Source organism: Protopterus annectens, chromosome 1.part0 (assembly GCF_019279795.1).
Source record: "Protopterus annectens isolate FY-2018-M chromosome 1.part0, PAN1.0, whole genome shotgun sequence".
NCBI classification, from domain to species: Eukaryota; Metazoa; Chordata; order Ceratodontiformes; family Protopteridae; genus Protopterus; species Protopterus annectens.
Genome location: NC_056725.1, coordinates 1630170124 through 1630196812, shown reverse-complemented (window position 1 = coordinate 1630196812; position 26689 = coordinate 1630170124).

The window sequence follows — 26689 nt, the reverse complement described above, 5'->3', positions numbered from 1 at the left end:
CTCTTATACATAGCACAAGCAGAAAACTATAATTCAAAGTGGAAAGGAATGATGATGATACAGGGGGGAAGCTCAAGAAATAAGGAGAGATTGGAATTTTTGATGCAGACTCTTAAGGAGAAAAACAAAAATCATAGACTGTATTATATTCATAAAATAGCAGGGGGTATTCTAAGAACCAAACCAGCACAAGAGTGGGGAAAAGAGATTTTGCCAATAGGGTTGACTGTGGTCAGGGATACAGATAATAGGCAAGAGGGGGCTGGCATTTATTGGAGAAAACTAGCAAAGGAACCAAGGTATTGGGAACAAATAACTAGAAAGGGAAAGGTAATAGAACGGAAAGAGGCCAAGAATTTATTTGGACTGCAGGTTAGAGATTGCCTTCCCAATCAATGATTGATATCAGAGTATAGACAAAGAGAAAGAAATAGGGGTGGTCCTAAATGAAAGACCAACACTGGTGGAGTTTTTAATAGAATCTAGAATAAAAGCTGCCATTAAAAAAGGAATAATTAGTACAGCATATAAAATATTGCATGATAATTATAAGAATCAATCAGAGGAGCTTAGAAAAGATTGTGAAGAGAGACTGGATAAGCAATTCACAAAGAGACAATGGGGGGGATATATGTATACCTCCCAAATATGCAACAAAGTCTAGATGATTTAGGATCTTTGCCTGGAAGTGTTTACATAGGTATTTTTAAACCCCAAATAGACTGCAAAGAATTTTTCCTCAGGTGGACAGCAAATGTTGGATATGTGATGAGCAAGAAAGAGGTGGCTGTGAACATATTTTCTGGGAGTGTAATGAACTAGAAAACTTTAGGGATTCCTTTGGAACCACTTTGTCAGAGATGCTGGGTGAGCGGATTGGATTGACTGGGGAGATGATTTTTTTGAGCTTTGATACAGAATCGGAATTGCCTGGAGATAGTAAAGCCTTGCTGAGTCTAATTATGCTGGCTGCCAAAAAAGCAATTATCAGAAAATGGAAATCAAAGTCTAGACCAACTTTACTAGAAATAGTGAATATAGTAGCTGGGATAAAACGACTGTAGCTGGGATCTTTAGAAAAAGGAAGGAGCAAACTACATAGGAAAAAATGGGAATTGTGGGAAAATATATGCAGAGAAAGAACAATGTTTAAGAGGCAGGATTTGAATAAGCCATGTAATGCTTAACTGACAATGAATGGATAGATTATAAGTGATGCATAATGTTTGCACCTACAGCTATTTCAGTGGTATCTGTGATGTATAAGGTTTCCAGCTAAAGTAGTGTCAATGTTTGTTTTTCATTTATATAAATGTAAGATTGCCTATTTCATACTTCACAATTTAATAAAGATGTTTATTGAAAAAAATCTAAGGCTAGAATTAAAATAAATGGAACAGTCAGTGAAGATTTTCAAATAAACCAGGGCACACAATTGGGATGCCCTTTCTCTTTGCTGCTTTTTGGTTTATATTATGTCAGTCTGAAACAGCAGGATGGTCCACTGATAACAGGCAAATTACTCTAGCTATGTTTGCAGATGCTGTTATCGTGTTCTTAACAAATCCAGAGATATTAATAGGGATAATAAGGCAGTTTGCAAAATTGGCAAGAAATAAAGTTAATGAAGACAAGACTAAAACAATTGTAGTGAATTACACTCCATCAGTCTAATTCAAGATTATCCATGTCTTTGGAGGCACTGTAGAATGAAATACTGAAGAGTGTGAATAGCAAGAAGACTGCAAGACACTCCTTTAGAAACCCAGAAAGAACTGGTAATAAAGATAAAAGAGCTGATAAGGAAGTGGAAACCTGTGAATATGGAACTAGGCATGAAGATACAGGCAATAAAAATGTTTATTGTCCTCTTGATCATATATTTATTTCAAACATTTCTCTTCATTCCTAAGCAGAAGATTTGGAAGGGACTTAATAGATACAGTGGAAATAAAAAGTGTACACACCCCTGTTAAAATGCTAGGTTTTTGTGAAATAAAAAAATGAGACCACAATAAATAATTTCAGAACTTTTCCCACCTTTAATGTGACCTATAACCTGTACAATTCATTTGAAAAACGAACAAATCTGTTAGGGGAAAAATATAAAAAATATAAAACGTACAATAAGCTGGTTGCATAAGTGTACACACCCTTAAACTAATACTTTGTTGAAGCACCTTTTGAGTTAATTACAGCATTCAGTCTTCTTGATTTCTTTATAGGTTCATAGGTAGGTACAAGGCTATTGGCCCAAGAGCCTATGTAAACCTAGCCAACAAGATTCCCTGGCTTTCGCCACCCAAGGAAGTTATTTTCCTGTGTCCCTGTCAAGCAGAGGCACAAAAGTGATCCCCGGGGTGAATTTCCTATTTCCCATCCACTCATCGACATTCTTCTTGAAGAGTGCTAATGAGGAACTTTGCTTGCTGTAGATAGGTAGCTTGTTCCAGAGTATGGGAGGTCTCTGGGACAAGAATCTATCCCTCCAGCATGTTCTGTTTATTGTAGTGACAATGTTTAGGTCCCTAGAGCGTGTATCTCGGAGGGATTGGGATTTCTTTAGTTGTAGCATGTCCAACAGCTCTGGGATTGACATAGCTTTGTATGCTAGGTAGAGATCACCTCAGAGTAGGCAATATGCTATGGAGTAAAGCTGGAGTTTTTTGAGATGGTCAGCATAGGGCATCTGTTTTGAGTCCCATAATTCTCTTTGTGAGGTACTTCTGTGGTCTTTCCGGCTGTTGCAGATGTCTTGTGAGGTACATTCCAAAAGGGGCATTGTACTTAATAATGGGTCTAATGAGAGCCGAGTAGAGGGGAACAATGATCTCTTTTTTCCTGGATGAGAACCCTTTTGTGATGAGGTATGCCATGTAGAAGGATTTCCTGACTACTGTGGCGATGTGATTATCAAAGGAGAGACTACTGTCCACCTGAGTCTCAAGGTCTCTTATCACACCTTCAGCATTAATTGGACTGCCGCCTATGTGGTAGTTCATGGGTACAGAGTTTTTTCCAAAGGGAATGACAATGAACTTTTTGGCTTTGAGCTTGAGGTCATGGCTCTGACACCAGGCATCTGTCTCAGTGAGGCCCTTCTGTAGGATGCCCAAGTCATTTGGGGACTCAGCTATGGCACCCAATTTGCAGTCATCTGCAAACTTCATCAGACAGAGGCCCTCTGTGTTAGCCCGTACTTCAGAGAAGTACATACCAAACAGGAGAGGCCCAGGACCGAACCCTGTGGTACTCCACTTGTCACTGGTTTGAAGTCAGATTTGGAGTCTGCAACTTTTACAGTGTGGGTTCTGTCACCGAGCCAGTTGTCGACCCATCTTGTGATGTATGGATTTATACCCAGTTTAGTGAGTTTACCTACAATTCCAGACTGCGGGATGGTGTTGAAAGCCTTAGTGAGGTCCAGATAGGCAGTGTGAACTACCTTATCCTCATCTACAGCTTTGGTGACTGTTTCAAAGAAGTCAATCAGGTTCAGGAGGCATGATCTGCCTTTCACAAACCCGAACTGGGTGGGGCCCAAATCTGGAGGTTACCAGTGTCTTTGTTTATGAATTCCATGATGATACATTCCATGGCCTTGCAGACCAGGCACATCAGGCTAATAGGACGATAGTTCCCAGGGTCCGTGGTGGCTCCCCTTTTATGGAGTGGTATAACTGTTACTGTGTGTCATTCAGTGGATACAAAGCCTGACGTGAGGCTATGATTGAACATGGTGCTTAAGTGTGGGGGGCCAGTTTGTTCTGAAGTTCATGTAGAACGCAGCCTGGGATGCTGTTCGGTCCCATGGATGCTGTGTTCTTGGCTTTGGAGAGTGCAGTTTTTACCTGTGCAGTGGTGATTGCAGGGGCTCTGCATTCTTCCGGTATAGATATAGGCCCTTTAGGGGGTGAAAGGGGGTTAAAGTTAGCACTGAACCTATCTGCCAGGATGTTGGCGATATCAGTTGGTTCTGTGATTTTTGTGCCATTGTGCTGTAACTCAGAGCAGATCTGGGTGTTACCATTGAGATTCTTGACATAGCTATAGAATGCTTTATGGTTGTCCTTGGAATCAGTGGCAATCTTGTTTTCATAGCTAGCTTTGGAGGATTTTATGATGGATCTCAGCTTCTTACTGAGGCTGACAAGGGAGCTCTTCCATTCATGGGTTCTTACTCTCTTTTGCAACAGTGTCTTCCTTCTGTTGTAGAGTTTGTTTATAGCAGGGGACCACCAGATGGCTTCCTTTTTTGGAGGATAGCATCTTGGTTCTGTTGGGGATAGCATGATCCATGCACTCGTATAAGTGTATATCACAAAACCTGGCATTTTAACAGGGGTGTGTACACTTTTTATATCCACTGTACATAAAACAATTCATTTGGAATAATAAGAGACCCAGGGTTACTTGTGAAAACATGATTGCCACACAGGAGGAGGGAGGCAGAGATGCTCTGAACCATGAAGATCACTAACTACCTACTCAATTAAAGCAGATCTATGACCTTCAGAATAATTCATATATGGCCAACTGGAAGGAGCTATTACTGATACGTAATAACATCACAATTCCCCCAAAAATGTTTGATTTAAGAACCTACTCAGATTGAGTGGTAAAAATTGAATACTTTGAAGAGTTTAGGAGCTTGACCGGGAAAACTGTGCAAAACAAATTAGGAACCTGGAGCAGTTTTGAATTATTTACAGTAGAACTGAATAAAATAGGATCTATGTGAATTTAGAATTATTAACACTATCTGGGAATAAATGAGAAAGGGACATGAAAGAATGGGTTGGAAAGAGTTGTTTATACATACCAACTTGGTTCAAGGCTGCTGAGCGCACCTCGGCCATACAAGGCTACAATGTCTTTCACATGTTCAGACCCCAAAATGACCATGAAAGAACAAAAGGTGGAGGCAAATCCATCTTCATTAAATCAAAATACATATCAAGACTGGTGAAACAGTACGACTCTCTTGAACTACTCCAGGTCCAATTAACTACAGGAAAAGTACCCTTCCACATCATTGCTAGCTAAAGGTCCCCACCATAAGCCAGGAGAAGCACAGTACCTACCTGGACTTGTTAGACTCACTCAGCATACAGCCAAGCACTTTGGTCATGGGAGATTTCAACTATCCTTTCATCGATTGGGCAACTTACACAAGCACAAACATGATCACTATGAGATTCCTGGACTTTGTGAATTCAAATGCCCTGGAAAAGTTGTCCACACCCCCACAAGGGGCTCAAATATCCTGGACCTAGTGCTCACCAACATGGAGGGGGGGGTCACTGTACAACCCCCTGTGTGGTGTTGCCCTCCCTTGTAAGGTCATACTATAAATCTGTCTTGTTTGAAGTAAAGATCAAACCTGTCACCCCCAAAGGAGTAAAAAAAAATGAAAAATTTCTTCAAATCAAACTATTGCCTACTAAGTGATGGTATAAAAACTTTCAAAGCCCAAGCCAACATAGACGACTCCTATGCAGAGGAATACACAAGTGCTCTATATAGCCACTTAAACAAATGCATTAACTCGGCTGTATCTAACAGGAACAAAACCAGGTCTTCCCAAAAAAAAAAGCCACCCTGGTGACCTGAAACTGATATCTAAGAAATGGAGGGTACTAACTCAACAGAGGAAGAATACCTTCCACAGCTTGAAGCAAATAATATATCATGTTAAGTCCTCTAAGGCTAGCTACAAGTCTAAATTAGCATCCCTAGCTAAAGACAGTCATAAGGCATTCTTTTGCTATGTCCGAAAACTAAGAGGGAATGCCCAGCTGTGTGCTGAACTTATAGTGGATGGTACCACTCACACCGAACCTGAGGATAATTTCATCCCCCCCCCCCGCCACTACCTGACATACCCCAAAGCATTCCCAACACCAGTCCTCTACCGAGTATCTCCAAAAAACAGGTCATACAAGTACTCTCCAAGGCGAAGGACACAGCCTCTATGGGACCAGATAACATCACAGGCTGCTTACTAAGCAATCTAAAACAATACCTAACAAAACCACTTGTCACTCTCTTTAACCACAGACTGAGAAATGGCTTTGTCCAGGCAGACTGGAGAATAACAACAGTAATCCCCTTACACAAAGGGGGTCCATTAAGTGACCTTGGGAACTATTGACCCATAAGCCTAACCAGCCTTATCTGAAAGGCCATGGAAAGAATCATCATGGACTTTATCTATAAGGACATAGGTGACCTTCAAACTCTTGATCCGACCCAGTTTAGTTTTGTCAGGGGTAAATCTTGCTTATTAAACCTGGTGGAATGTCACCAAAGCCCTCCATGAGGGCAAAACAGTACATACAGCCTATCTTGATTTAGCCAAGGCCTTTGATGCAATCCCCTATTCAGGTATCAATAGAGAAACTATTCCAGCTGGGGATTTATCTATACATTACTAGATGGGTAGTCAACTGGCTCACTGATAGAATGCATACTGTCAAATCTGGGGAGTTCACCTCCCCAGTAGACCAGTTACCAGTGGGGTACTGCAAGGATCTGTGCTGGGTCCTCTACTGTTTGAAATTTATTTCTCTGAAGTCCAGGTGAAGGTAGATGGCCTGTGGCTTACTAAGTTTGCAGATGACTATAAATTGGCACGATCATAGAGTCCCCCAACGATGTTAACATACTACAGAAAGGGCTGACACAGACAAATGATAGGTGCCAAACTCTCGGAGTAAAACTTAACACAAAGAAATGTCCCATTGTCTCCTTTGGCAATGAAGTATCCCCTGCTAATTATGATATTGATAGCACCCCCTCTAAGCTCAAACTCAGTGGTACGAGACTTGGGAACACAGGTTGACAGCAATCTAAACTTCTATCACCATGTGTCCATAGTGGTAAGAAAACCATTCTGCACTGAGCATCTTATAAATAAGGGCACTGTATCCAAGATCAGGTAGGTTATAGCTCTGCTGTAATTGACCCTTATCAGACCACTAATTGAGTACAATGCTCCCTTCTGTATGTACTTCATCAGACACTTGCAGCAACTGGAGAGATCACAGAGGTTTCTTACCAAGAGAATCTAGGGCCTCCAAAACATGACATACATGGAAAGACTGAAAGCCCCGTCACTGTACTCTGTATCATACAGGCTGCTGAGAGGCAGCCTGTGCTCGCTCACACAGCATTCTCAGAACGTGCCGTAATGGAAGTGCTGCATATCTGCAATCACATGGGACAAGAATAACTCGCTCCAGGGATCTCAACCTAGCTTGTGACATTAACAGAACATGCCGGACAAACATCAAGAAGCACAACCTTGACAACTGAATGGGTGACCATAAATTCACTCCAGCGGTGGCACCTATGTCTCTCATGGACAGGGGCAGTCGGTGCTGGTCACAGAATCACTTTGCTAACAAGAACTGTCTAGCTATGGTCAATATGGGTGCTTGGGTTTTTACATAGCTAGGCTTGTAAAGGCCTAAGGGCCAATAGCCTACTAACCTCCTATGAACCTAGGAATACACCTTACAGAACTTAATTATAACACAACTTAAGTATAGGGATGGACAGGAGTAAATAAAGGATTTGGAAAGATGATGAAGTAAAGAAAAAAGGGGGAAAACAGTGAGTTGCGGAAACTAAGCTAGTAATTTTAAAACAGTCCCTGCATGAATTATTGATGAATACATTTGTAACTTCTGGTTTTGAGTTGATTCCTTTGTTTAAAAATGTAAGACTATGTGTTTCATTCTGGAAAATGTTAAGATTAACAAGATTAGCAAGTTGACGCTATGCATGAGGTGTGACTGAATATCTATATATATATATATATATATATATATATATATATATATATATATATATATATATATATACATATACACACATATATATGTATATATATATATATATATATATATATATATATATATATATATATATATATATATATATATATATATATATATATATATATATATATATATATATATATATATATATATATATATATATATATATATATATATATATATATATATATATATATATATATATATATATATATATATATATATATATATATATATATATATATATATATATATATATATATATATATATATATATATATATATATATGTATATATATATATATATATATATATATATATATATATATATATATATATATACATATATATGGTTCTACTGACTTGATCGACTTCTTGAAAAGACTGAGAAGAAGAATCCAGGATGAGAGGAGGAGAGAAGAACACCGAAGAAGAAGAGAAGAGTATCACGACAACGCAGAACATCGAGCCGACAAACGATAGACGGAGTGGATGACAACACCAACGCGACGGATGACGGACGTGTGGACAGGTGTGAGTATGCGAAAGGGTCTGTGGGCAGGGTGGTGTGAGACGGTGAGGCGGGAGAGGGGGTTAGTGGGGGGATAGGGTGGGGGTTAGGGGTTGGGGGGGGTGGGTTAGGGGGTAGGGGGGTGAAGGGAGTTAGGGTTGGGTGGAGAGCCATAGGGGAGGGTTTTAGAGAGTTAGGAGGGAGTTGTTAGGGTTAGGGTTAGGGTTGAGTTTAGGGGGTTAGGAGGGAGGTTAGGTTAGGTAGTGGGGAGGAGTTGAGGTTTAGGGTTAGGGAATAGCGGTAGGTGCGTGACCTTAGGTGACGGGAGTTAGGGTTAGGTGAGGCTTGTGTTGGCTTTGGTGTGTGTGTGCTGTGTGTGTGTGTTGTGTGTTTGTGGAATGGGGATGTGTTGTTTTTTGTTTTGTATGGGTTGTGTTTGTGTACCGCCGGTTATTTCGTTGTCGGTTATGTGGTTTATGGACTGTCGAATATGTGGTGTCGGTGATGTGGTTGTCGGTGTTGTGTGGTTTCGATTATGTCAGGTAGAACCATATATATATATATATATATATATATATATATATATATATATATATATATATAAAATGGAATAAATAAAAAAATGACTTTGGCTTAAAAAATAATCCACAATATAAATCTGAAAACAAAAAAAAACTTTGATATCTGCTATGAGGAGGTCAATTCTCAGCAACAGCAGGAGAGAGTATCAATGAAATCCTCCTGGATTGTCTCCACCATGAAAATATATCCCTGTTTACTGTTGCACCAAAGGAAAACCTCAACCAGGATATTACATCCAGCTTATTGTGCCTTGTGAAGGTAGTCAAGGAATACCACACAGCTGCTACATAAATATCATCCAAGGCTGGTATTGTCTGTAAAGATTTTGAGGGGCCCTGGAAGGAATAAAGAATGGAAGGCCTAAAGGGCCAGAAGAAGAGCCCACATCTCTTTGATGTTGATATGTCCCTTCTTCTGATGAAGGGACCAAAGACCCTGAGCCTTCAGAGGACCGAAAGAAGCTCCCCATCCCACATCTGAGGCATCTGAAAATAGTTCCTGAGAGCGGACTGGAGGCTGAAAAGGAAGCCCTGGGTTGAGCGACAGTTGATAAATCCACCATTGAAGCGCTAGCTTCAGGCATGGAAAAACAGGAACTGGAAAGCCCAAAGGATGAGAATGTTCAAGCTAGATTGACTATAGGAACCACTGTAGCTTTCTCATATGAAGCCCAGCTAGAGGAAGCATAGGAATGGTGGTGGCTATGTACTCCAGAGTCCTTAGAAACACCCTGGCTGTAACTGAGATCAGAGGAATAAGGGATTGAAAAAATGCAATTAGAGTTAAAGCCATGGGAGGAGGCAGGGATGCCAGAATAGGAATGTTCTGGAGCCTGCATCTGAGAAAAGCATGTTCCTGAGAAGTCAGAAAGGATTTCTGGAAATTCACTGGTGAACCCTAGGATCTGCAAGAGGCAAACAGTGTAGGGAAGGCACTGAAGGAAGGTCTGTGGAGAGGAAGCCTGAATGAGCAGGTTGTCCATATAAGAAAATATTTGTATTCCTCTTATCCTGCCAAAAGCAATCATAGGAGCAAGGCATTTGGCGAAGACCTTTGAGGCAGTAGAGAGGCCAAAGGCAAAGCAGAGAACTGAAAATGCAAAGAAGAAACAGAGAAACATAAACATTTCCTGAAAAGGGGATGAATAGGAATATGGAGATATGCATCCTTGAGATCCAAGGAAACTAGGAAATCCTGAGGTAGAAGAACCGGAAATAAGGTTTGAAGGGACAGCATTCAAAAGGAGGGGACCGTTAAAAAGGTGTTGAGCTGGGAATGATCCAGAATGGGCCTCCAGGTGCCTTCTTTCCTGGGAACCAGAAACATTCTGGAATAATACCCTTCCCCTTTTGAGGAGCAGAAACTGCTTGGATGGAGCCTTCAGACAAAAGGCTTTGAAGAACCTCTGGGAAAAAAATGGTAGCTGTTCCTGAGGAGGTCGAGGAATGCCCAAAAAAATGAGGAAGGGCTTTTCAAGCTATGTAATACTCCTGACGAATGATGGAAAGAACCCAAGAATCCAAAGGGATCCTTAACCAATTGTGAAAGAAGAAAGAAAGACAAAGGGACAGAGGAACTTGGCCGAGGAGAGAGGAAAGAAGGCAGTCAGACAAAACCTGGCTTGTCTGGAAAATGAGGCTACTGAGCTGTAGGAGTCTGAGTAGACTTAGCAGGAGGAGTCCTTGTAGTACCCTTTTTACCCTTGGGAGAAGGGCAAGACTGTCTAAGTATAAAGGCAGACTTGGTAGGATAATTCCTCTGAAATTTGGGAACAGGGGAAACAAAAATATGTTTTAATTCCTGCATAGCCTTACCCTTCCCCTGAAGAGACTTGAAAAGGTCAGCAGCTGCAGAACCAACAAGATTTTTATTATCAAGAGGAGCATCCATCAGTTTGGCCTTAATATCATCAAGGAGAGGCTGAAGGCAATGCTAAGAATAACGCCTTAACACAGAACCAAAGGCAGCAGCTATAGAAGATCCATCAGCTGCATTATAGCTACATTTAATGGAATGGTGAGTTACTTGAGAAGAGGACTCCAACAAAGAGAGGGACGAAGCCTTCCCCTCAGAATCCAGAAGGTCCAAAATAACTTGAAATGCCTGAGAGAAAAGGGCTACAATATACCTACTCATATGGGTCTGGTAATTTACAGCCCTAAAGGTCAAAGTAGCAGCACTGTACACCTTTTTGCCCAATCTTTCCATGGTTCTACTGTCCTTGCCAGAAGGAGGTAGTTTAGTAGAAGGCAGAAGCTTAGAAGGCTTGTCAGAAGAAACAGAAATAAGAGAGGGATCAGCAGAGGGACACAAAGAAATTTACAATCATCAGGCACCATATAAAAACCTCTGAACAAACCAGTAACTCCACACAAAAATCACAAATTGACTACACGACCTGTAGTACAGACAAACAACACTCGAGTAAAATCCAAAGGTTTATTTTTGAAACTCCAGCTGCTTAAAAACAGTTAGTTAGGCACTTTCATTCCAATTATAAGGACTTTCCTTAGAACTAATAATTAAAATTCCACTTATAAATACACTTTTTAACTAATCAATTTCATTACAACAGTATTGAAATTGAGGTACTACAATGCTTAAAGGATTTTAATAAGTTAAGTAGTTGCAATCAGTTTTGCAATTAATTTTAACTGGTTGCATAATTCTATTTGATATTGTTGGTCACGTGATTTTTAAAAAGCATATTCAAAAAGTAGAATTTTAATTGCTATTAGTTCTGAGAAAATTCCTTATAAATGCAATAAAAGCGCTTAACTGTTTTTAAACAACTGGTGTTTCAAAAATAAGAAGTTATGTACCTACCATAACGTTCCATGTCAGTTGTCTTCTTCTCGCCTTCTTTCTTGCTGGATGGGTTCGGAGCCGATCCTCGGCTCCGACTCGGCCAATACTAAAGCTCGAGAGCTAATTCCACTGGCTCGAGGCTCCCCTTATATCCCACAATGCTAGGCGGTAACTACTCAGATCTCGTTTGATAGCTATACCAAGCAACCCTAGTCTCCATAGAATGGAGAAGGGAAACCCACCTCAATAACAACCTGCGTGAAAGGTATCGCAGACCTAAGAAAGGAGAAAAGGAGGTGGAAGAAAGTGTGGGAATGAAGACTTCCAGAGGAAGATCACAAACTGAATTCCTATCGGTCTGTCCAGGCTTGGGGGAAGGAGGGTGGGACGCAAGAAAGAAGGCGAGAAGAAGACAACTAACATGGAACGTTATGGTAGGTACATAACTTCTTAATGTTAAGTTGTCTATCTCGCCTTCATTCTTGCTGGATGGGACCGCGTCCCTAGCACCTTATCCCGGGTGGCCTATCGGAACAGACTCTTGAGAACAGTGGAACCAAAGTTGGCACGGTTTCTGGAGACCATGTCCAATTTGTAATGTGAAATGAAGGTATGAGGAGAAGCCCAGGTGGCTGCTGCACAAATGGAATCTATTGGCAGCCTATCCTGAAAAGCTACAGATGTAGCTAATGCCCTAGTTGAATGAGCTCTAGGTCTTGAAGGTAGTTTTGATGTCTGATCTCATAGATGAAGGTAATTGTAGAGGTGAGCCATCTAGAGAGGGATACTTTAGTAACAGGAAGGCCCAATTTCCCTTCCACATATGACAGAAACAGTTGATCAGATTTCCTGAATTGTTTAGTCCTGTCTAAGTAATATCTAAGTTGGCGATGAACATCCAGAAAATGTAGCTTTTGTTCCGACCTGTTTGAATAGTTAGGGAAAAAGATGGGGAGATCAATAATTTGGTTTAGGTTTGCTTGAGAGGAAACCTTAGGTAAAAAGGATGGATTAGTACGGAGGGATACCCTATCTTTGTGAAACACTAAGTAAGGAGGACGACTGCACAGAGCATGGAGTTCAGATACCCTTCTCGCTGAAGTTATAGCTACCAGAAAAAGTGTCTTCCAAGAAAGCAACTTCAGAGAACATGAAGCCGCCGGTTCGAAGGGGGGAAGGATTAAGGATGCCAGAACCAAGTTCAAATCCCATTGAGGCGAGGGATCTTTGATTGGAGGTTTGAGAAGAAATACACCCCTTAAAAAGGCTTTACAGAGTTTGTGAGCCATGATGCTAGACTCCGAGACACCTACATGAAAATTAGATATGGCAGCCAGTTGAACTCTAATGGTAGATGCAGATGATCCTAAATGAAAGAGCTCTGCTAGAAAGTCTAGAATAGACTGGATAGGTGCAGTAAAGGGATCTATGTTTTTTGATGTTGCCCAAAAAGAGAAGTGTTTCCATTTGCTACTATAAATCTTCCGGGTAGAAGATTTGAGAGAGGCTATCAAGATATCTCGGACCGAGCGAGATATTGAGGGAAGCCTGGCTAAGGTCGGAATCGGAGAAACCACGCTGTGAGGTTTAGAGAATGCAGTGATTGGTGCAGCTGACCCGATTGGTGGGTTAACAGATCTGGTACTGGGTCCAGATGCCAAGGCTGCTCCAAAAGGTAACGATGAAGAAACGGAAACCATATATGTTGAGGCCAGTAAGGGGCAATGAGGATCATTGTCACTCTCAAAGCGATGGCTTTCTGAATTAGTTGAGATATCAGTGGAAAAGGGGGAAAGGCATATAGAAGTCCCCGGGGCCAATCGTGGACTAGAGCGTCTCTGGTGGGATGGCCTGGTAATGGGAAGAGAGTGAAGAAGTCGTGACACTTGCTGTTTTGGGGAGTAGCAAAAAGATCGCAGCAAGGGTGGCCCCATCTTAGGAATACTTCTTCCAGAACTGATTTCTTCAGAGACCACTCGTGGGGCATGAGAACTGCCCTGCTCAACTTGTCTGCAATCACGTTGGATTTCCCGGGAATGTGCGTTGCTATCAGAAAACGCTGAGAAGAAATCGCCCATTGCCAAAGTCTGAGTGCCTCTCGACATAAAGGGTATGATCTGGTTCTGCCTTGTTTGTTGATGTACCACACTATGGACATGTTGTCCGTCTGAATTGCAATAGTCCCAGTGGGAAGAGAGTCGTGAAGGGCTTGCAACGCTAAAAGCACTGCTCTCATCTCTAAGACATTTATGTGCAAGTGGCACTCGAAAGGTTGCCACGTGCCTTGGACTGTCCTGCCCTGATAATGCCCCCCCCCCACCCAATCAGGGAGGCGTCTGTTGTCAACGTGGTGACTGGGGGGGGGGGAGTGAAGGGTCTTCCTCGGAAAACCTGAGGTGATGTGATCCACCAAGACAGTTGATTCTTGCATGATTGAGTTATCAATATGGTATGTGGCATCGGGAGCTGTTGGAAGGACCATTGAGTAAACAGCATCCATTGGAGGATCCTCATGTGGAAGCGAGCTAAGGGGAGAAGGGGAATAGCTGCTGCCATGAGTCCTAGCACCTTCAAAACTAGTCTGGCTTTGACTTTGTTAAATTGTAAGAGAAGGGAAACTTGCTTTCGAATGTCTGACACTCTCTGCTTTGTGAGTCTGGCTGAAAGATTGAGTGTGTCTAAGGTGGCGCCTATAAAGGTAATAGATTGACAAGGTGACAAGGCAGATTTTTCGAAATTTATTGAAATGCCTAGAGCTTGGCAAGTTTGGATGGTGAAGTCCCTGGATAGAAGAAGTTGATGTCTGGTGGTGGCGGTAAGGAGCCAGTCGTCTAAATATGGAAACACCTGGAATCCTTGACGTCTCAAGTGAGCCGCGACCACTGCCATGCATTTGGTAAACACACGGGGGGCTGTAGTGAGACCAAAGGACAGGGCTCTGAACTGGTAGTGACTGGCTCCCAGCCTGAAGTGGAGAAATCTTCTGGAGCATCTGTTCATCTTGATATGGTAGTACGCGTCCTGAAGATCTATTGAGCACATCCAATTGTCCTGACCCAAGGAGGGTAGAATGGACTGTAGTGTGACCATCCGGAATTTTGTTTTCCTGACATACTTGTTTAAGTTGCTGAGATCCAGTATGGGTCTCCAGTCCCCTGTTTTCTTTGGTACCAAAAAGAATTTGGAGTAGATTCCGGATCCTTGCTGGTCTACTGGGACTGATTGGATAGCTCTTTTTGATAGCAGCTTTGAAATTTCTAATGCTGCTTGTTCCCTTAGACTGGGTGGAACGTCTGGAAGGGATCCTTTGGGTTGGGATGGGATGTGAATAAAGGGAATTTTGTAACCCTTGGATATGATCGACTGTACCCATTTGTCTTGAGTAAGGGAAAGCCAGGCTTTTGGGTACAGGGATAACCTTCCCCCGACTGCCTCCGAAGGTGGACAGCCGGGCAGCCCCTCAGGGATGCCGAAAGGGTTTATCAGAGAACGTTTCTCTGTTACCCTGGTTTTGCGGACCTCCTCTGCCTCTAGGGCGGCGTCTATTATTATTCCCCCCTCTGCCTCTAGAGGGGAATCGACCTTGTGCGTCAGATGAGACTCCCTGGGATTGTTTACGGAACCACATCTTTCCTCCCCTCTGACCTTTGGGATAGGGTCTAGAAGGGGTAGAAAAATGGACTCCTACGGCAGAGAGAGTCTTACCTTCTACCTCACACCTGGACAATGTATCCTTCACCTGTGGACCAAACAAAGATGATCCATCAAAGGGAGAATTGGTGAAGGACGCCTTGAAAGGGTCCACAAAGTTGCACAGCCGCATCCAGGCGTGACGTCGTAAGGCAACACCTGTGCCTGCGGCTCTACTCGCCCCATCCGCAGCATATGAGATAAGCCGCATGGAGGAGTTAACGATGGAATTCAGGGTTGCCAACTGGGAGTTCATTCTGTCTTGGAACCCCTCAGCTGTAGGATCCTTTATCACTTCACTCATATCCTTGAGTAAATCTCTCTGGAGACGAGTGAAGTGGCATAAGTAGTTCAGCGACTGCATTGAAAAGGTCGCTGATGAGAACATCCGCTTACCGTACCTGTCCATGGTCCTAGATTCCTTATTAGAAGGATGGCTCAGGAACCAAAGGATCAGCTAACTCCTTCTTAGTGGCCGCAGCCACCACCATGGCATCAACGGGGACACCTTTGGATAAAAAATCTTTATCTCTAGGGGCCGTAATAAACTTAGATGGCCTCCTCGGGGTGGGTTCCACTGAATCAGGAGCTGTCCAGGCCTTTCTTGCCACCACTTCCATAAGGGGGTCAAAGGGAGGGGACACCCAGGAAGTAGAAGGGCGAGAGCCAAACGCCTCAAGATATACTGACTCATCCTCCAAAGGGTTAAGGGCTGGCCAGTTCCCCCTCTGTTTGAGGATTTCAAGGATGTCAGCAAAGGAGACATCCTCAGAGGGGGATCGAGGGGAACCTTCAGATTCCTCTAAGTCAGTGTCAGAGGTGATAGACTCAGGGGAGTCAATGTGCTTTCTCTTGCATTGCCTCTTCCTAGGGGGATCTCCTACCGGGTCAGGAGAGGCCTCGGAAGAGGAGGAAATTCCCAATGGGGAAACTTGAGGAGTTGGCTCTCTGCGGTCTAATGCAAGGGGGTGGGTAGAAATCACCGCAGGCACTGAAGATGGAGGGGCTGACGGAGCTGACTGTGGGGCAGACCCTGGTTCTAGCACACTCCGCATGACCTCGAAGGCACCCCTATCAGGCAAGGCCGGAGGTACCCGCTCCGAAGAGACAAGGACCTCCCCCGGCACCGACAGGGATGGCTCCGAGGCCGATATCGGAGCCGAACTCACCAGCGCTGAAGCCCCGAGAGGGAGAGTGGGGTCGGACGAGGGTCCGATGCCACTCGCCCCCTCGGAGCCGACGAGGGAAGCTCGGTGCCGAGATCCCTCCAAGGAGGAGATCAGAGCAGACGACGGAGCCGAAAGGGAAGGTATCGGATCTGATGCACCGACAGTCATGGCTCCGACGAGCCCTGGCTCCGAACTCAAAGGAGTCGGAGGAGGAATACATTGGGGAACGGAAATAGCCACTGACTGCTGAGTCGGGCTATGCAGCATTTGGGCCAGTGCCTCGGACTTGAGAAGTCTACTCACTACCCTTTGCAAATCGTGGTCAGATAGCCTGGAAGACCGTGAGGAATGTGTTCTATGGCTCCGTTCAGAAAGAAGAGGGGATCCTGGTGCCGAGTGCACGGAGCCGATAGAGGAGGATCTAGATATCTTCCTAGAAGGTTGCTCCGATAAGAGTATCAGAGCCAACGGAGTTTTATCAACCTCGGCTCCAGCTGGAGCCGATGTACTGACAGCATCTAAACAAATCAAGAGGGAATTTAAAACTAAAGGTTTTAGTAAAAAAGGGTACTAGGGGTCTAAGAATTGAAAAATTTAGAATTAAATTCTTCACTAACCTGCCAGAGCCGGTAGAAAAGCACCTCGTCAGCTAAGCGGCAAACGAGATCTGAGTAGTTACCGCCTAGCATTGTGGGATATAGGGGAGCCTCGAGCCGGTGGAATTAGCTCTCGAGCTTTAGTATTGGCCGAGTCAGAGCCGAGGATTGGCTCCGAACCCATCCAGCAAGAATGAAGGCGAGATAGACAACTTAACATTAAACCTTTGGATTATATTCGAGTGTCATTTCTCTGTTACAGGTCATGTAGTTACCTTATAAACCCTATCAGTTTTTTTAGGAGCAGGGGGTTGGGAATCAGGAGCCTGAGAAGCTGCTGAAAATGTGTTCAACAAAGCAAGAACAGGAAGAATAGCAGAGGGCTTAGGAAACTCCATTTGGAGGGGTTCACAGTACCTCTTCTGAACATCAGAAACTTGGGTGCAGTACCATGTAAAAAATTCCATCATACAACAGATAGTATCCCAAAAGGAAATTTCTTCAAAAAGGAGAATCTGGACTAATAAGAGTCCTCCTTCTCAGGACCATAATCCAATGGAGAGGGAATCTGGGAGGAATAGACCATAGACTCTTCATCAGAGTCTAAGTCCTCTATCTGAAGAGTCCTGATCCCTGGACCTTTTAAGAGTAGTAGAGATCCAAGGAGGGTCAGGAACACAGACCACTTGAGGGGACTTCAAATCCATGACAGCATTAAATAACCCAGGTGTAAAATCCTGACATTCATGCTAAGGATCCTCAGGAGCAGGGAAATTATGCTTTGTCTTCTGCTTCTGCTTTAAAGGAATGTCTGCCATAAACATTTTAGGTGGATTGGACCCCTACTGACACTCAATCAACATAGTGGAAATCTCCTCCCTAACAAAAATCTATGGAACAGCCCTCGGTCCCTCAGAAATAATCAGCCACGGTTCTCCCTGAACATCTGAAATGAACATCTGCTGAGCCTCCAAGGATGTGCGAGAAGCCAGATCCATGCCAGCCTCCGAAGTGGTTTTGGCAAAAGAATCCAACAGACAAACTGGGCAATTCTCCAGGTTTTCATTAGCCTCAAGAGAGATGTCTGGGGGAGGTGGTGCAGCAGTAGAATCCAACCTAACCTTTTTGGCCTTCTTCTTAGCAGATGGCTGACCCTCGGGTCAGGAGAATTCTGCCATTGTACCTCTCGCCAACAATTTAAGATATTGGTTTTACAGGGAGATAGATAAAGAGGAGAGATGAATATGAAGAGTTTTAGGGACAAATGCCTGACAAATAGGGCATGATGTATGGTTGTGAGAAGCACCTAAACAAAACAAACACTGCTCGTGATAGTCCTTGTGTGAAATCTGTCTCCCAAACTAGCATTTTCCCTTTCTGGACAACATGTAACTTTACAACCAAAAGAAAAGGTAATGTTAAAAAACACTTACCTGAAATGGCTTGGTAGCCAGCAGATGAAAGAACATTCAGACCAAAGCTCAAAGATAGCATTTGGATGGGAGCAAAGAAGTTCTGAAGAAGGTACATCCATACGTCACTTTATGCCCTATGCATGAGCGGAGAGAATACGTATGATGTACAATGTCCCTATTATAATCTAAGAATTTGGTATACTGGACAGACATTGGGCTACCCTTGGAAGGGGATCCCAAGTGATTGAATACTGAAACAGTGATATAGAATGATATAAGATATTATAACATAAATTGCAGAAGTATATGTAAGATTAAATAAAGGTTGTATTCAGACATATAGGTAAAATGGCATGCTGCATTAGCCTGGAATCAAACCTAAGCCTCTCAAGTGGCATGATGAGAATTAAGCCACCAATGCACATAGCCAAAGAGTCAAGGACATATCTACATATCCAGTAAGGAGCCAGTCACTAACTTAGTTAGAATTGGTCTTTCACTTTCTACTTGATGTATCAGATCATTGCCATACTATAGCAGTCCTGAAAGGCTACATAGATGAGACAGACTGCTCTAATCTGTAGTATGTTGATGTGAAGACTGACCTCTTTGGTGTTTTAGACATTCTGGACAGTTTGCTCTTTGCAGTGACCCCCCCAACTATATGGCAGAAGCACTAGTGGTAACTGCAAACAGTGGAGTCAGTATATTAAACAAGCTTTCTTGATTCAGGTTCAGAAGATATATATGCAATGACATATGCCTTTTGCAAACTCTGGACATTTTTACTTGCTGTAACACTAGATCTGAAATCTGGGTAACTGAACTCTCAAATGCTCAAAGAAAAACTCACAAGCATTATCTGGCAAATGGTGCCATCAGACTATCAGAACTGTTGCTTTCATCAGTCTCAGCATTCTGAGACACAGATGAGTTGTAGCCAATTGAAAATTTATAAGTTGGAAAACCTTGTGATAGAGGGGCTAAATCCCATCCAGAGTAGACAGCTCTGCACTTAACCATGTCCAGTCTGCAGCCAATAAAGTGAGTACTTAGAAAGGTTCTAGGTGAGAGGTCACAAGTTGACAGTGATCCTTAAGAGCTGGAACCGTTTGATCAAAGTCCCCCAAACTTAGAAAAAATATGGTTGACAGGGAACAGCTTGCAGGCAGTCATTCAAATAAGGGACAATTCTGGCTTCATCCATATTCTGGCTGACTGTTACAACAGAAGTATATTTGGTAAATATTATGGTGGCTTGGAGACTAAACAGGAAAGCACTGAACTGACAGTGACTGTCTCTTAATTGGAAGCATAGCCACCTCCTTGATTCCTCAACTATAGTGATGTAGAGGTAGGCTTCCTAAACATAAAAATAATATATCTGGTCTTCTTATGGAAGGATGGCCTGTGATATGAATATTTAAAGGGCTTCAATGAGAATAACAGTGCTTGGGATGCTTAAATCCAGCATGGGTCAGAAGCTCTTTATCTTATTTTGCATTAGAAAGAATTTGGATTAATAGGAGGAAAAGTTATTTATTTATTTATTTATTTATTTATTTTACATTTGTTAACCGGGCTAGTCCAACTGGATACATGTCCATTTTCAGTGGAGGCCCGAGGAGAAAAGCTCCACTAACTACTACTTAACAAATTAAAGAAAAAAATATACAGAATTATGCAATAAAAAGATAACATTTGCTTTAAATTTCTTCCAGAAAGTATATACACAAGAGTACAATATGAGACTTAGCAGATATTTTGCTTGGTTACAGTATTACTGCATTATACTGAGAAGTAGAATTAGATTTCAGTAGTTTGAAATGAACCTGAAAGAGGAGAAGGAATGTTAGAGAGGTAAGTCATATAAAGTAATGATAGTAATACATGCACATAGAAAGAAGGTAAACGGAGAGTGAGAGGGATAAGTGAGAGGAAATTAGTGGGAGTTAGAGTTTTAGTCGGGGTTAAAGCATGGACATAACCAGTGATTTTTAAGATAAATTCTAAGTTTTTGTTTGAACAAAGCAGGGGTAGAGATTGAAGTAAGTTCAATAGGAAGTTGATTCCAGTGTTTGCCAATGGCGTTAGAAAAAAGGGAGTCACCAGCAAGGTTGTTGGATTTAGTTAAAGTTACTAGGAGTTTGCTAGAGGAGCGAAGAGAATTCAGGTTAGAGTAAGGGGTAAGAAGTTTGGAAAGTGCAGGTGTGTTGTTAGGTTGATAGAAGGCTCTTTGGACAAAGGAAAGTTGGGAAAGAAGCAGCATATTTTCTAGTTCTAGCCAGTTAAGTTTCTGAAGGTTCAGACAGTGGTGAGTTCTGAAAGGATTGCCAGTTGCAAATCTGGCAATACTGTTAAATGTGTTAGTCAGTTTAGAGAGATTGATTTTCTTCAGGTTAGTGTAAATTGGTGAGGCATAGAGAAGAGTTGAAATAAGGTGAGAGTGGGCTAGAGTAATTTTGGCTGTGGGGGTTAAGAATGTTTTAATTCTGTAGAGGGAGCCCAATTTTTTGTTTACAGTTTTAATGGTATTATTAATGTGACAATCATAGGTAAGGTTGTTATCAATCATGACACCTAGCAGTTTGGTAGTAGAGTCGGCTGATATGAGGGTGCCATTAATAGATAAGATGGAGAAGTCTAATGTGGGGGACCTATTTGTAGGTTTAAAGAGGAGGAGTTTTGTTTTTTTAGCATTTAAAAGTAGGCAGCGTTTTAAGAACCATGCTTCTACTGTGTGGAATACATTTTGAGTAATACTTTGAAGCTCGGGTATGGTTTTAGCTGAGCAAATAAGAGTGGAGTCATCAGCATATTGTATACATGTAGCTTGGGGAATAGCTACTTGTAGGTCATTTATAAAAAGGGAGAATAGGAGGGGTCCAAGAATAGAGCCTTGAGGGACACCAAGAGAAATTGGGAGAAGAGAGGAAAGTTTGTTATCCCAGAGGACTGCCTGTTTTCTGTTAGTGAGATAGGAAGTGAACCAATGGATAGCCTTTGGTTCTAAGGCAAGAGATTCCAGGATTTTTATGAGGAGGGGGTGGTTGACCATGTCAAAGGCTTTGGACAGATCAATAAAGAGGGCTGAAGATAGAATATTATTGTTGTGGTTTGTGTTTATAAAGTCAGTAAAGGAAAGGAGAGCAGTGGTAGTACTGTGGAAAGGCCTAAAGCCGTGTTGGCAGGGAGTAAGAATGTTATTTTTAGTTAAGTGATTCATTAGCTGGTAGTGAACACATTTTTCCATGATTTTTGCTAGGGGAGACAGGAGGGCTATAGGCCTGTAATTAGAGTATTCATTGGAGTTTCCACCTTTATGTAAGGGTATAATGTGTGAGATTTTCCAGATGTCGGGTATGATTCCTTCATTAATAGTTCTGTTGATAAGGATAGAAATGGGATAGGCTATTTCTTTAGCAGCTTTTTGGAGGAATTCAGATGGAAGTTGGTCAGCCGAAGGGGTACATGGTTTAAGTTTTTGGAGGCATTTTTGGATGAAGGTGGTGGAGATGGGTTGTATTATGAAAGTTGGTTGATTAGAAGATGCAAGATTAGGGATGCTAGAATTGTCAATGGGAAGGTTGGAGGCCAGTGAATTGATAGTATTAGTAAAGAAGGAGTTGAAAGCATTGGCAGTTTCATGGGAAGAATTATTTTCGGACCCAGAGGGAGAGGGAGTAGTTGTCTGCCCGGGGTGGAGAAGTCTATTCAAGGTTGACCAGAATTTTTGGGGATTATTGTGATTTGCTTGTTGGAGGTTACTATAGTAGTTTTTTTTGTCAGAAAGAATAGCTTTTTTGGTACTGTTTCTTAAGTGTCTGAAGGTCTGTTGATCTGAGGGAGATTTACTAGTTCTCCATTTTATCCAGGATTTGTTTCTGAGTAACATTTTTTGTCTTGTTTCCTTAGATAGCAAGGGGGCAGGTTTAGTTTTGACTCTGATAGTTCGTTTTGGTGCATGATAGTCTAGGATTGATAAAAATGTGGTGTTAAAATATTGAACAGCTTCTTCTAGAGGAAGAGTTTCTAGAGGTTTCCAGTTACAGGCGTTTAGTTCAGTGTTAAATAGGATAGGGTTAAAATATTTATTACTACGAGAAGTTCTGATGGTAGGGGCATTAGTAGTGGTATTCTTCTTTCTTATGATATAGATTAAGTTGTGATCACTAATGTCATCTGGCAAAGTGCCGGTTTGATACTGTAGTTGTGGTTTATTGACAAGAATCCAATCTAGTATACTGTCTTTGTTGTTAGGTTTATTAATCCTAGTGGAGGTGTTTATTGTTTGTGTAAAGCCATGGAGATTAATATGAGAGAGTGGGTTATTAGTATTAACTGAGGACCAATCAAGGTTGAAGTCTCCAAGTATTACAGTTTCTTGTGGGTAGGTGGATGAAGCCCAGCTAAGGATATTTTCTATTATTATGGAGTTATTTCCAGGAGGTAGAGAGATACAGATAATATAGATGGCTTTATTTGGGTTCAGTTGTAGCTTTGATATAAGGAGTTCAGTTTTGGTGTTCTCCAGGGGAGTATAGTGTACTAAGGATAAATTTAGATCAGACTTAAATAGGAGTGCTACTCCCCCACCTTTGCGGGTATTGCGGTCCAGTCTCAGAATGTTGTAACCTGGGGGAATGATTTCAGTATCTTTAGTGAGGGGTTTTAACCAGGTTTCAGTTAGACATAGGATGTCAAAAGAGTAATATTCAAGAAGAGAGTGGAGATGGGTGACTTTGTTGTTAACACTTCTGATATTAAGGTGTCCTATGAGTAAGGTATTTGCATTAGAGGTTGGTAATGGAAGGGATGAGTTAGAAATGATAGATGTGGCTTCAGAGGAAATAATAGAGGGTCCTGGGTTAGGATGTATATCACCATCTACCAGGGTAGAGGGGTGGTATTTTAAGTGGGGTTTACCGGTAAATAACAGTAAATATTTTAGTTTTCTTAACATGAGATTATTTGATTTAATGTGGGATAGTCTGTGATATTTGGCTAAGAGGTAGCAAGAGGTAGATGTAATGTTTGAATGTATGAAATCTGAGGTTATTAAATCTGAGGCAGTTTGTTTGTAAGAAGTTTTAAAGTGATAATTATACTTTATTTCATAAGAGGTCAGGAGATAGGGTAGCGTGAGTACTAGAAAAGAAATAAATAGGGGTAATAGCTTAGCTGGATTTTGTTTAATTATATAGGCCATGAATGGAGTTTTGTCAGTTTTAGAAGACATGTTGAGGAGGGGATAAAAGGAATTACCAGGCCCGAGATTGGGCTATGACTGTAGCAGAAGTCAGTGAAATGTGGAAGAAAGAGCTAGGGTATAAGCCTAGGTGTAGGAGGGAGGGGAGATAAGAGGGAAAGGGAGATATGGTAGTTACTAGTGGGCGGAGATTAACAATTGAGGTCAGAGGTTTGGATAGGTGTGTTTGTGTAGGGGGTGTGGTAAGAGAGGTATAAGGGTAGGGGTACGTGGGGTGGGTGGGATAAGGGGGTAGGGAGGGGAGCGGAGCGGGGCAGAAACAGTTAGAGTAGAGAGAGCGTAGCCAATCAGTTCAGCAGAGGAGCTGAAACACTACGTAGATAGGAAAGTAGGAATAGGAGCTTAGTGAGATAAATGATAGCTAGATATGCAGGTGGAAAGCATAGAAGGAACAAGGTAAGTATACTAAAAAATAAAGGTACAAGTACTATACAGGAAAAAAGTATGCTGAGGGAAAAGAAAGAGGGATTAGAAAGATAGTATACAGTCAGGATTCAGTCGCGTAGTATGAGTAGGAAGAAACAAAAGGAGATACTGCAGCCAAGAGTGTGCAAGATGGGAAAGGAGAGAATGAAAATGATGAAGGAAAGCAGGACAACCTAGAGATGTTGAGGGTAGCAGACACAGGTGATTCTAGTCAAGCAGGAACATGAGGGAGTATGACACCTGGCTAGAAATGAGTGGAATGGGAGAAAAGTTACTATTACAACGCTAGCATGCAGGGGAGAGTAAGCAACCTTAGGTGGTTCCACGTGGGTGCTGCTCACAATAGGGTAGCTATAAATACAGTATAAACAAAATGGACATACAGCTAAATCACTTTTCTGCTTAGAAAATAGGACCAGCAGATGAGAGGTAGTTAAGGTGCTTCCTGGGTGCCAACACAAAAGGCCTGTACTGTTGCTTCAAGGAGACCACTGAATACGTCAGCAGGGAGGGGACAACCCAAATGAGGAGCACTAGGCTTCAATGCGTCTGCGGCCCCTGTTTTCTTAGTGGTACGTTTTACAGATTCCCAGGTCTTTTTCCATTAGGGTCTGTATATGTTGTTTGTGCGAGCTTAGCCCATTTACCTTCGACCATTACCTCTTCTTTAAGTATCATTTCTTTTCTAACTGGAGGAGAATCACAAGAAGCTGCTTTGTCCATTGTCTGTGCACAACTCTGTACTGATGGAAATATGGTGTTTAATGGTAGAATGCAACTCTGTAATGATGACAGATACAACTTTTACTGGGTGAAAGTGTAGCCTTTAAAAAAGAGTTGGATGACCATTTCCTTATAAAATCTGCTGCTGCACCTCTATTGCCATTTACTGGTCTGGCTAAATGGCAGCAACTAGGAAAGGAGGGAGGAGTGGGCAAAAACAACAAGTAAATGCAGCTAATTATGTGGAACATTGGAAGTTTGTCAAAAACTATCAGAAGAAGAAGAATGCAGGAAAGTTCAATTCTAACATGACGGAAAGGCAATAATGGAATGAACAACCAGAGCGTTTGTCCCCTTTGGAATATCCCCCTTTACGGCGGTCCAGCAGACTGAGGAACAAGAACATGCATCCCCCTCCCCTGAACAAACAATAGGTGAACCCTTGGATAACACAACTTCAACGGACCAAAATGAACACAAGAAAATGGCATCAGGAACGGAATGTAGGCAAGAGGGGGTGACTTTAGACATTATATGTTTTCATAATTTTGAACATAATGATGGAAAAGTTTGTACCACAGTTACCAATACCAATGATAACTTTAGTATTTATAATTTCAGCTCATATGATTTTAATCAGACACATCCTGACTTATTTAGCAGAGGCATCTCTTTTGTACCTTCGCAAATAGCTGAAATTTACTGGACTATTAGTGAAATGAAAATATACGTTAGCAAACTTAATTTAAAAAATTTTTTATGTTAATAACCCACAAGTTAAACATACATTATGGACTCCTAGTGTATTTAATCCGCCACTTCATCCTGAGTTATCAATTTTTGGAAAAATATGTGAGATAGATAAAGACATATGTTGTCAACTAAATCATCATCACATTGGCACATGTCTATGGCTGAAAAAAAAGTTGTTGCATGAAATACAAACAACAGGTAACTTAAGAATTATGTATCTTGATAAAGGTGGGATTTGTAATTATGGGTCAATTGAACTATATACAGAAAACGTTTAACATTCTTTATGGCAAGACATAGTCTAAATCTTCTCTAAATGAAATGAATGTTTCATATCAGAAGACTGGTGGTCTGTTCTATGATTTATTTATGCAAGGTCAGATTAACCCTGTTGAATACAAATACTTGGTAAATGACTAAACAATTAGACTGACTATATTCGGTGTACCTAAAATATATAAAGCTATTAATAATCCCCCCTTCAACCTATAGTAGATGCTGGTACATCAAAGACATCTTATATTGCTAAGTTTCTCAATTTTTACTTAGAAGGAGGAGTTCAACAAATGAAATACTTTGTAAGGACTCTTGGATTTTTTTGGTCAACTGTAAACAAGTCAGGAATATTGCTCAAATTATTTTTAACTATAGATGTTAAAGATCTCTGTACAGTTATACCACATCATATAAGTTTAGAATGGTTTTCAGAATTTTTAACATATAGAATAAATCTACCACAGAATAAAATAGACATTTATGTTGAACTTATGGAAGTTGTATTCCAACACAATTATATCTATTCTGAAGGACAATTTTTGTCAACAGAAAGGTGTAGCTATGAGGGCTGCTTGAGGTCCCCTTTATGCTAATATCATTATGATGGAATGGGAATATAAAGATATC